The 10,316-nt window shown below is 53.3% G+C and overlaps 1 long non-coding RNA gene across 1 annotated transcript; it reads left to right on the top strand.

Moving 5' to 3' along the window:
• Positions 1–2,504: 2,504 nt before the first annotated feature.
• On the top strand, positions 2,505–8,519 carry LOC117976259 (uncharacterized). The gene is made up of 3 exons (XR_004666882.3): positions 2,505–2,587; positions 6,862–6,923; positions 7,111–8,519. It is a non-coding gene; the product is annotated as an uncharacterized LOC117976259 (long non-coding RNA).
• Positions 8,520–10,316: the final 1,797 nt, after the last annotated feature.

The following is a 10,316-nucleotide window of genomic DNA, read 5'->3' as shown; positions in this document are numbered from 1 at the left end:
GCTCTATGGGTAGAAGAGCATGTGTTGTGCTTATCCATGCGATGTGTTCCCAGGAAAACTGCTTCACCTCTCAGAGCCTTGGCTTACTTGGTGATACAAGTTTTTGACGTTAGGAAAACTACATGAGATAATCCCTGCACAATGCATTTAGCACAGTGCCAGGCACTGCAGGGCTCAGTAAATGCGACTTTCCCCAGTGCATGGATTGTTGAGGGACCTACATCCCCACACTTACACACACTCCCTAGAGGTCCCAAGAGGCCCAGGCTTTTGGGAGGGAGTTTGGAGAGGGGCCCCAGCTCCAGCCCCAATGCAAGAGTGCAAGACACCCCTTCCAGCCCCAGCTCCCTTCCAGTGCCCAGGTGCTCATAGGGTCTGTGATGTCCAGGGTCTCACAGGGTTCTGGGCTGGAGCTGGAGGGGGTTGAGGGGTGGGCCCCAGCAGAGGCCTCATGCTCCCCTTCTCCCAGGCCCCTTCCAGAGGCACTGGGCCAGATCAAAGGGACCCAGCACGGAGGATCAGGAGGCAGCTTGGAAAGAATGTAAACATGAGGATATTTTTAAACTTTTTCCAGCCCCAGCGATTAGGGCTCTTGAAGCCAGAGGCCCAGAGGTCAGTCTGGCCCTCACCCACAAAGAAAGCAACAGTCTCGGGCCCTCAGAGACCCCATCCCACCCACATCTACCTACACCCACCCAGGACTCTAGCTGGGGCCTCAGGGCAGAAGTTCTTCCTAGGGTGTCACCTCCAGACACACTGCTACGGCGGGAGGATGCGTTTCTAATGTGAGGGCCTCAGCGGCGTGGGACCCTGACTTAAGGGGTGGTGGGGGCCTACCAGACAGGGCTGGTGTTGGAAGACTGAGCTTGGGAGACTTCTTAGTGGCCCAGTCACTCTACCAGGTGTGTGTGCACACGTGTGTCTGTGGGTGTATAAGTATATGCTGCAGTCTGCTCTGTGTGATGCATACATCAGAATGTGTGAGCGTGCGAGGAGCTTACCTCGGCCCACCCTTCCTCGTTCTTCCCTAGCATCCCTGACCTCCTCCCTGGGACCCCTTTGGTAGGTGGGTGACATGGGGGGGGGGACAAAAGAGGAAGAGTCGCCTGAGAACAGGGAGGACGCGAGGAGAGAAAGGCGCCAGAGCCGGGGGCAAGGAGGCTGGGGGTACCAGGTCCGGGGCCATGCAATGAGTCAGGCTGTGAGAGCTGCAGGAGTCACTGATGTGGGGACTGGGACTCGGCTCCCTCCATCACCCCCATGTGTCACAGTTGGAGATGAGTCTCCCTGGATCTCCCGATTCCGGTGTCACAACTATGCTCACCATGGGTTCCATGACAACAGCCTCTTACCTTGTAGTCACGCAGCTACCCTCACACCCTCACAGGAGTGTCACAGGACTCATGCAGGGCCCCCCCAACACCACCCGGTGGTCGTATCCCAGTGACCCCCTAACTATGAGACATGAGGACCCTCACCGTCTTCACATCCCCACTGACCAGAAAGCCAGAATTCACAGGGGCACTCATAAGCCAGACTAGACTGTGGTCACCAGGACAACGGGGGACCCAGCCCCTGGAGAGGCCTCGGCTGGCTATCTCATTCTCCAGGGGCTGCTGTGCCACCTTGCCCTGCTTGTGGGCCCTGAGAGGGACAATGTCCAGCTCCATGTTATACAGCTCCCCAGTGAAGGGCAGGGCTCAGGCCCCAGCTCAGGATCAATGTGGCGATGGCATCCCCTCCAGATTCCCCCTGCTGAGGCAGCAGCTGCAAGGGATGTGGCTTGGAGTTTTACCCTAAGATGTGGTAGGATTTTGGGCCCAGGATGATGGGGGAGCTAGGTGGGGCTGGAACTGATGAAAAGGGGAACCTGGAGACTCATCCTCAGTCTGAGGCTGAGGCTGGACACCTAAAGACATGGTTGGTGTCCCTGTGGGTGCCCACTCACTGGGGCTGTTGCTATTCTTATCCACCTCCCAGTGGCGGTGGCAGTGGTAGTGGCAGTAGGGTCAGAGATAGCTGCTAGATGGGAGACAGTCATGAGCACCAGCCCTTTATCTGACACATTCCCTGGAAACTTGGCAGGGCCTGCCAGCCTCTGGGGGCCTGGGCGGGGCAGGGCGTGAGGTGGTCACAGGGATAGGATGAGGGGGCTGGGCTGGGCTTAGTGCCGATGAGGACCCGCTCCAGCCGCCTCTCCCACAGCCAGGCAAGGTCCTCTCAGAACTGGCCTGGGGGGTTCTAGTGAGATTTCTTCCCATGCAGAGACTAAGACCACAGGTCACCCTCAGCTCCTACTCACCCCCAGTCCGACCCAGAACACCCTACCGTTGGCCCCATCTCTGAGCTTTGGGCACTCCAGAGAACAATGTATTGGCTTCCTCAGTGATGTGCCTTCTTCCACGGGAGAGCACTGGACTGTGAGCCACAGTGGCCCCATCTGGTGGCTGTCCTGCCTACTTCCCAGCCACGTGATCTTGGGCAAGTCAATTCCCATCTCTGAGCCTCAATTTCCTCATCCCTCTCCTGGGCTGTGGTGGAGATGACAGGGTCCAGTGGTCAGGAAGCAGGCTGACGGCTGCAAAATGTGAGTGTGTGTGCACGTGAGCACTTGGGTTGGGGGCCAGAGTGGGGAGAGGGAGGCATATGGGTCTCCCACTTTGGGAGACTCCCGCCCTATGGATTTTCCACTGGCACGTCGGCACCCTCTCCCCTAAAATAGGCTCTACGAGCCGTGTGCGACAGAGCCCAGACTGAGGGGCCTTTTTTTAGCTGGCCTTTGATTGTCAGCTCTCGAGCGGCTGCTATTTTGAGCCCCAACGCCTAGAGGAGTAGGGCCAAGTGGGGGCTGAGGTTAGCTCAGTGGGCCTGGCTGGCTCCCCGAAGGCATCCCCAAGGGGGCTGGCCATCCCATCTCACACCCTGCATTGCTGGCAAGGAGAGCACGACATCTCCTATAGATGGGGCCTAAGGGCTCCTCTGTCTACCTCTGCGGAAGCTGCAGACCTGGCAGAAAACAACCACATTTATAGAGCACACCCCACAGGCCACTGCCCACCCACCCCCACCCAGAGAAGAGCACGCTGTGGGGATTAACTGAGATCATACAAGCAAAGCCCTTACTTAGCACAGAGGCTGGCACATAATTGGCTCTCAAAAAATGGAACAGCTTCTGTTATTATTGTCATTACAGCTGCAGTCATTCTTGGTTTTGTTGTTATAGTTATGTTTTTACCAGATTTCTTTCTTTTTTCTATGCATTTATTTTATGTTACTGGGTTGGGGACATGACCCTTCCCACCCCATCCCCATACATGTGTACACGCCTAGTTTCAGCAGAAAGCAGCCCCTCTCAGTCTGCTGGGGTGCCCTCTATGTCTCTGTGCTCCACTCCATACAGGAATCCCCCCTTCTATAAAAGGCTTTTGGGGTTGACCCTCGAGATGGCACTTGACCTTTCAGAGTGGATGTAGTCGTGCCCACAGCTTCTGTGATTTCTTCAAATGCCATCAGCCACTGCCCCATAGGATTCCAGGCCCCCAGTTCTGAATGTCCAGTTCTAGATGCTAGATCCCTGGCTGGCCACTGTACCTGGGTTCTAGAGCCCTCTGACTGGAACCTGAGGAAATGGGCTTGGTCCACAGCTAGATGTGAGAAAGTGGCATTGCCACTGCATAAGGCGTGGCAAGGGATCCTAAGGACAAATGTAGATGCTCTGGGACCCTGGTTATGGGGTGTGTTTGTGTGTGTGTGTGTGTGCGCGCAGGGGTATGGGCTGCTGAGAAGAGGGGGATGAGGGTAGGAAGCCAAGTTCTGGGAAGTGGCTGGGGCAGGCCCTCCCCTTCCCTATTGGGGTCACTTCCCGGCAGGGCAGCAAGATCAGCTGGGGTTGGGGGGTCATATGTTCCATCCTTGTCCCAAATGGTTACTGCACAAGGTGAGACTTCCTTGTTACCCGAAGGACAAAAATAGGTCCCAGGTGATGGGCCACGATCCATGCCCAGAACCACAAGGGTTATTCTGAGTAGCAGGCACAGGGCCAGGCCTGGCCTCAGTCAGGTGGACCTGAGCTGGCAGTGGCATCCTCAGCCTGCGGGCTCGCTCTGTCCATTCAGGGACCCTAAATGCAGGTCGGGGGCTGGAACTGCATGCAGGCTGACGCTCGATCGGTAGGGGCTTGAGTCCCAACTCAGCTATGTGACCTTGGGTAAGCCACTTGGCATCTCCGAGCATCTACCTCCTTCCCAAATGATGGGAACCCTGATCCCTGCCTCTCAGGGTGGGTGAGAGAATTTAGTGAGGCTGACAGATGGCACTCAATAGATGCACGAATCCCTGCTCATCTGTCCTGGAGTCTAGGCCCAGGGGTCCAGAGAGGGTAAGGGCCTTGCCTGAATTGCCTAGCAGCAGAAAGGTCTCTTCTCCTCCAACTCTGAAGAAGCAAGAGCCAGGCACAAGAGCACATTTCTGGGAGGGCGTATAGGGATTTTCCAGGAACAGCTCCATCCAGCTGGAGAATTCCATTCCCAGCCCTGCTGCCCAGGGCCCAGGCTAAGGAGGAGACACTCCAGCTCACTCTGGTTCTGTCCAGTTCCTGCTCCTCGCCGGCAGAGCCCAGGCAGAGTGCCCCACACCCTGTTCTCTTGCTGTTTGCTGTGGGGTTTGAGGGGCCTGAGGCTCCTAGGTGCCCCCCTCGAGGCCCTGGCACAGAACAGCTGGTCTGAGCACACAGCTGGTCCTCTCCCAACCCCTGATCCCTTCCAGGAGCCCACTGTTTCCTTCATCCAGCATGTCCTAGAATTTTCCCTGGACCCAGCTCCTGCCCTCAGACTCACCCCAGCTGAACATAGACAAGCTGACATGATGGACGCTGACTTGGGGACAGATGGCACCTGACCCAGCTCCAGGGTGGGGGTTGACAAAGGCAGCTGGAGAGGGGAAAGGTGGTCAGGCTGGGACAACTGTCTGGGCAAAGGCTCAGAGGTGTGGCTGTGCTCAGGGGATTGGGACACACTGCAAAGTTTCCTTAAGGCTGGAAGTCGCCTGATAGGCACCGGGGGGTGGGAGAGTGGGGGCGTGGGAGGTAGGGGGCAGGCAGAGAGTTGAACAGAATATTTATTTGCTGAGCTGGAATTGAGCCCTAGTCCCTTTCCCAACACAGACTTATCTCTTCCCCCCACAACCATCCTCACCAGAATTTTGGCCAGAAACAAGGGGAGTCCTGTCCGAGGAGAGCCCGGCTGGCTGACTGGAATCCCAAGACATGCCAAGGTGTTAGAGGCACTGCCAGGGAGATCCCTCAGCCCTTCACACAGTGGCTATCCTCTGGGATATTCCTGTATCCACAAAATGTATTTTCTGCACACACAGGTCCCTGGGAAATGACAGGACACCCAGATCTGCTGGGAGCAGAGTTCTCATAGGGTCCCAGCTGAGCCCTGGAACTCCCCAGACCCCCTCTGCCACTCCGTCTCTGCGTCAGCCCAGCACCTGTGCCCTATCCAGCTTTGGCCACCATCTCCACCCTGGGGAGGGGGAGCATAACCCCCCTCCAGCCTGAGGTTGGCGCCAAGGTTTAGGAGCCAGCACAGAAGCCTCTGAGAGCCATAAGGGTGGAAAAAGTTACCCAGTACTAAATCAGCCAGCCTTGGGGTGATCTCATCCACTTCCCAAGATAAGTCCCCTCCCCCACCCTCTGGCCACTGGCCAATAGGGTAAGTCACGAGGCAGCTGGTGGAAGAGTGTGTGTGAGGGTTGGGGGAAGGATTTCAACTTGGGGTCACACTGTACATTTTGTTTTGTGATCAATTCCCCCCGACATTTACAGTATTGACAATTAGCAGTTTCCTGTCAGATAAACTTTAAAGATCTTCCCCCATCACTTTTTCTTTTCCTAATTATTTCTAAAGTCTGCCAGGATGGACACATCAGAATCTCTTTGTCCAGTCCTTGAGGAGGACATGTCAACAGTGTCCAGTTTCTCTTTCTTACAAACACCAGTGCCATAACCATTTTTGTTCAAATCCTCTTACGCAATTGCCTCTCTCTCTCTCTCTCTCTCTCTTTCTCTCTTTCTCTCTCCCTCTCTCTATTTCTCACTCAGTTGAGATAAATTCTGCCTGGTAGCAGGTGGGAGGGCAGGCCTCACTGTGTGCCTGAGTAGTTCTGGGCCCTTCCCCAAGCCAGAGGTGCCAGGCCCAGGGCAGAGGCCAGTCCAGGGCCACAGGGTCAGGACAGTGGACAGGCTATGGTCTGCTGGACTCTGCCTGCTCGAGGCGGGCTCCCCAAGCTTCCACCTGCTCTTGCCCACCCCCAGCCCCAAGGACTAGGCTGGCCTGGACACAGGGAAAGGCCATATACAGGGTATCCCATGACCCATGCGTGCACACAGCCCCCAATCCCAGGCATAGGCAGAGGTCCCAGCCTCAGGGTGGGGCCCCCACACTCCGTCCAATTCACATCTTGCCTAGTGCTCCCCAGCTCTTGCTAGAATGCTTCCATAGACCAACAGCTCACTCTCCTTCCTAAGTTGCTGCCAGGCCTTTGGGGAGCAGGTGGAGCACGTGCTTCTTATCAAATTAATACCTATTCAGTAGAATCACATGATTGCTGAGGAAGCTTTGGATTCAGACACCAGGGTTTCAAACTCGACTCTGCATTTACTATTTTTGTGACCTTGGGCACATCCTTTTACATGCCCAGGCTCAGTTTCTTCATCTGTAAAATGGGTTAATAATACTTGATCATTGGGTTGCATGAAGATTAAATGAGATAATACATGTAAAGTGCTCAGCAAAGCTCACAGATGTGACCTAGTTTATGATCACAAATTATCACAAATTGAGTCCCTACTATGTCCAGTTAACAGAGAGACTCCCTCGCTGGAAGCAACTCAGAGTGGCTGAAGCACAGAAGTGGTAGAGGTATGAGATGGGGTTGAAGAGTGGGCAGGGCCAGGTCACACTCAGCCTTGCACATCATGAAGGGATTGTGACATTTTTCTGACTCCTTGGAAGCAGGGGAGGATGGTGGGAGGCAGGAATGGGAGGATGTCACTGAAAGCTTTTATTATTTTTTTTAATGATTTGTTTGTTTGTTTGTTTGTTTTAGAGACAGGTCTCTATTGCTCAGGCTGGAGTGCAGTGGCATGATCATAGCTCACTGTAACCTCAAACTCCTGGGTTCAAGCGATCCTTCTGCCTCAGCCTCCCAAGTGGCTGGAACTACAGGGGTGTGCGACCACTCCTGGCTCATTTTGTTCAACATTATTTTGTTACAACATTGATGAAGAAAAAAATCTATTTCTGGCTGGGGCTACTGTCTGTGTGGAGTCTGTAGAGGACTTTCTCTGGGTACTCTGGTTTCTTCCCCCATCCCAAGGATGTGCATGTTAGATTAACTAGCTTGTCTGCATGCTCCCAGTCTGCATGAGTGTCAGTGTACTCAAGGCAATGGCATCCTGTCTAGGCCTGGTTCCTGCCTGGCGCCCTGAGCTGCTGGGATAGGCTCCAGCCATCCATGACCTTGAACTGGAATAACTGGATAAATAATTGTATTACTTGTTTTTATTAATCTTTCTTGCTTTCTTTCTTTTTTTTTTTTTTGAGATGGAGTTTCGCTCTTGTTGCCCAGGCTGGAGTGCAATGACACAATCTTGGCTCACTGCAACCTCCGCCTCCTGGATTCAAGAAATTCTCCTGCCTCAGCCTCCTGAGCAGCTGGGATTACAGATGCCCACCACCAAGCCCGGCTAATTTTTGTATTTTTAGGAGAGACAGGGTTTCGCCATGTTGGCCAGGCTGGTCTCAAATCCCTGACCTCAGTTGATCTGCCTTCCCCAGCCTCCCAAAGTGCTGGGATTACAGGTGTGAGCCACCACACCTGGCCTTGTTTCTATTAGTCTTTCTTACATGTGTTTCAATGTTTAATATGAGAAGCATTTGGGTCTTTGTTTAGAAGTTTGATGATATTTCTATCACCAGAAATATGCTGTAGGAACTTAACTCTTGTTTATGTCAATTAGCCTATGACAAAATTGGTTTCCTTGTATGTCATTTTGCTTAAAGCTGCAATTTCCAAGAACTACATTAAGTGAGGACATTATATAAAGACTTACTATATTCTATTAGTTATTGTCAGACCTCTGAGCTCAAGCTAAGCCATCATATCCCTTGTGACCTGCACTTATACATCCAGATGGCCTGGAGCAACTAAGATCCACAAAAGAAGTGAAAATAGCCTTAACTGATGACATTCCATTGTGATTTGTTTCTTCCCCACCCTAACTGATCAATGTACTTTGTAATCTCCCCCACCCTTAAGAAGGTTCTTTGTAATTCTCCCCACCCTTGAGAAGGTACTTTGTGAGATCCACTCCCTGCCTGCCAAACATTGCTCCTAACTCCACCGCCTATCCCCAAACCTATAAGAACTAATGATAATCCCACCACCCTTGCTGACTCCTTTTTCGGACTCAGCCCTCCTTGAGTCCAAAATAAATAAACAGCCTTGTTGCTCACACAAAACCTGTTTGGTGGATTCTCTTCACATGGACGTGCTTGAGACAGTTATAAGCAAGACTCTAAGGCCAGCCCAGATTCAAGAGGAGAGGAATTAGACCCCACTCCTTGATGGAAAGAGTGTCAAGGAATTTGTGGTTATCCTTAAAACCATAACAGGGCCAGCTGGAGCAACATGGCGAAACCTCATCTCCACAAAAAATACAAAAATTATCCAGGTGATGGTGCACGCCTGTAGCCCCAGCTACTCGGAAGGCTGAGGTGGGAGGATCACCTGAGCCAGGGGAAGTTTGTCTCACGTGTCCGTGTGAAGAGACCACCAAACAGGCTTTGTGTGAGCAACAAGGCTGTTTATTTCACCTGGGTGCAAGTGGGCTGAGTCCGAAAAGAGAGTCAGCAAAGAAAGGGTGGTGGATTAATCATTAGTTCTTATAGGTTTTGGGATAGGCGGTGGAGTTAGGAGCAATGTTTGGCGGGCAGGGGGTGGATCTCACAAAATACATTCTCAAAGGTGGGGAGAATTACAAAGAAACTTCTTAAGGGTGGGGCAGATTACAAAGTACATTGATCAGTTAGGGTGGGGCGGAAACAAATCACAATGGTGGAATGTCATCAGTTAAGGCTATTTTCACTTCTTTTGTGGATCTTCAGTTGCTTCAGGTGATCTGGATGTATACGTGCAAGTCACAAGGGATATGATGGCTTAGCTTGGGCTTAGAGGCCCGACATTGTTGACGCTGCAGTGAGCCATGATCCTGCCACTGCACTCCAGTCTGGGCAACAGAGTGAGACTCCGTCTCAAAACAAAAAGCCCATAGCAAGAAGCAAAAGGTAGAGGGTTCTGGGCTCCATCCCAGGGATAACCAGGGCACAGGCCCAATGCTTGCAAAAGGTGACTTCAGCTTGTGAGGAAAGATAAGGATCTCTTTCTCTTTTCCCACTCTTTCCTCCCTAACATTTTAAATGCATGTGCAAGTGCCTGCTTCATACCAGGCACTGGGCTGATCCCTGGGGACTCAGAGGAGAGTCAGAGGAGGTCCCTGGTGTCGCCAAGAGGGCAGACAGACTGACAGACATTGGCAAGCTATCTGAGGAGATGTGATGGAGGTCCCAGTGCCATGGGAACTGGAGACAGGAGCTGGTACTGCCTGGAAAGCCAGGAAGTCTTCCCAGGGCAGGGGATGCTTCAGCAGAGTCATGCTGAGTCATAGGAACAAGACAGGTGGAGGTGGATGGTGCAGTGGTAGGTGTTCCAGCGGAGGGAACAGCAAGGCCAAAGGCCTGGCATGTTCTAGGAACATGTGACAGCCATGCCCACCCTGCTGGGAACAGATGGAGGAGGCTGGAGAGGCCACCCTGGGGAGAGGGAGTCTGAGCTTTCCTCCTTAGGGTGAGGGAGAGCCAAGGTTCGGAGCAAAGGAGTGACATGGTCACAATGACTGTGGTGTAGTGGGTGGAACTGACTAGACGGACAGCCGTCATTTGGGGCAGTGGAAGATAAAGGTGGTGTAGTCCATTATTGGAACTGGGACAGGGGAGGACAGATGGGAATGGCCCCCGGGGTGCTAGAAGAGTGGCTGTGGGGACTGGCTGTAGGGAATGGGGTAGGGAGGATGGGGGTCAGAGGCATGGGGCGGTCCACAGAGGAGAACAGCCATGCGGGGGAAGATGGTCAAGGTGGCAGCCACTCCCCCACCATCTGGAGCCCACTGCCTGGCTCTGGCTTCTCCTGGGACCCCAGCAGTTCCTTCCCTACAAGACAGGGCTGGGTGACCACAGGATCAGCCCTTCCTCCAC

Source organism: Pan paniscus, chromosome 18 (genome assembly GCF_029289425.2).
Source record: "Pan paniscus chromosome 18, NHGRI_mPanPan1-v2.0_pri, whole genome shotgun sequence".
NCBI classification, from domain to species: Eukaryota; Metazoa; Chordata; class Mammalia; order Primates; family Hominidae; genus Pan; species Pan paniscus.
The sequence above is the reverse complement of the archived record's forward strand: the minus strand, read 5'-3'. Positions and strand labels throughout refer to the sequence as shown.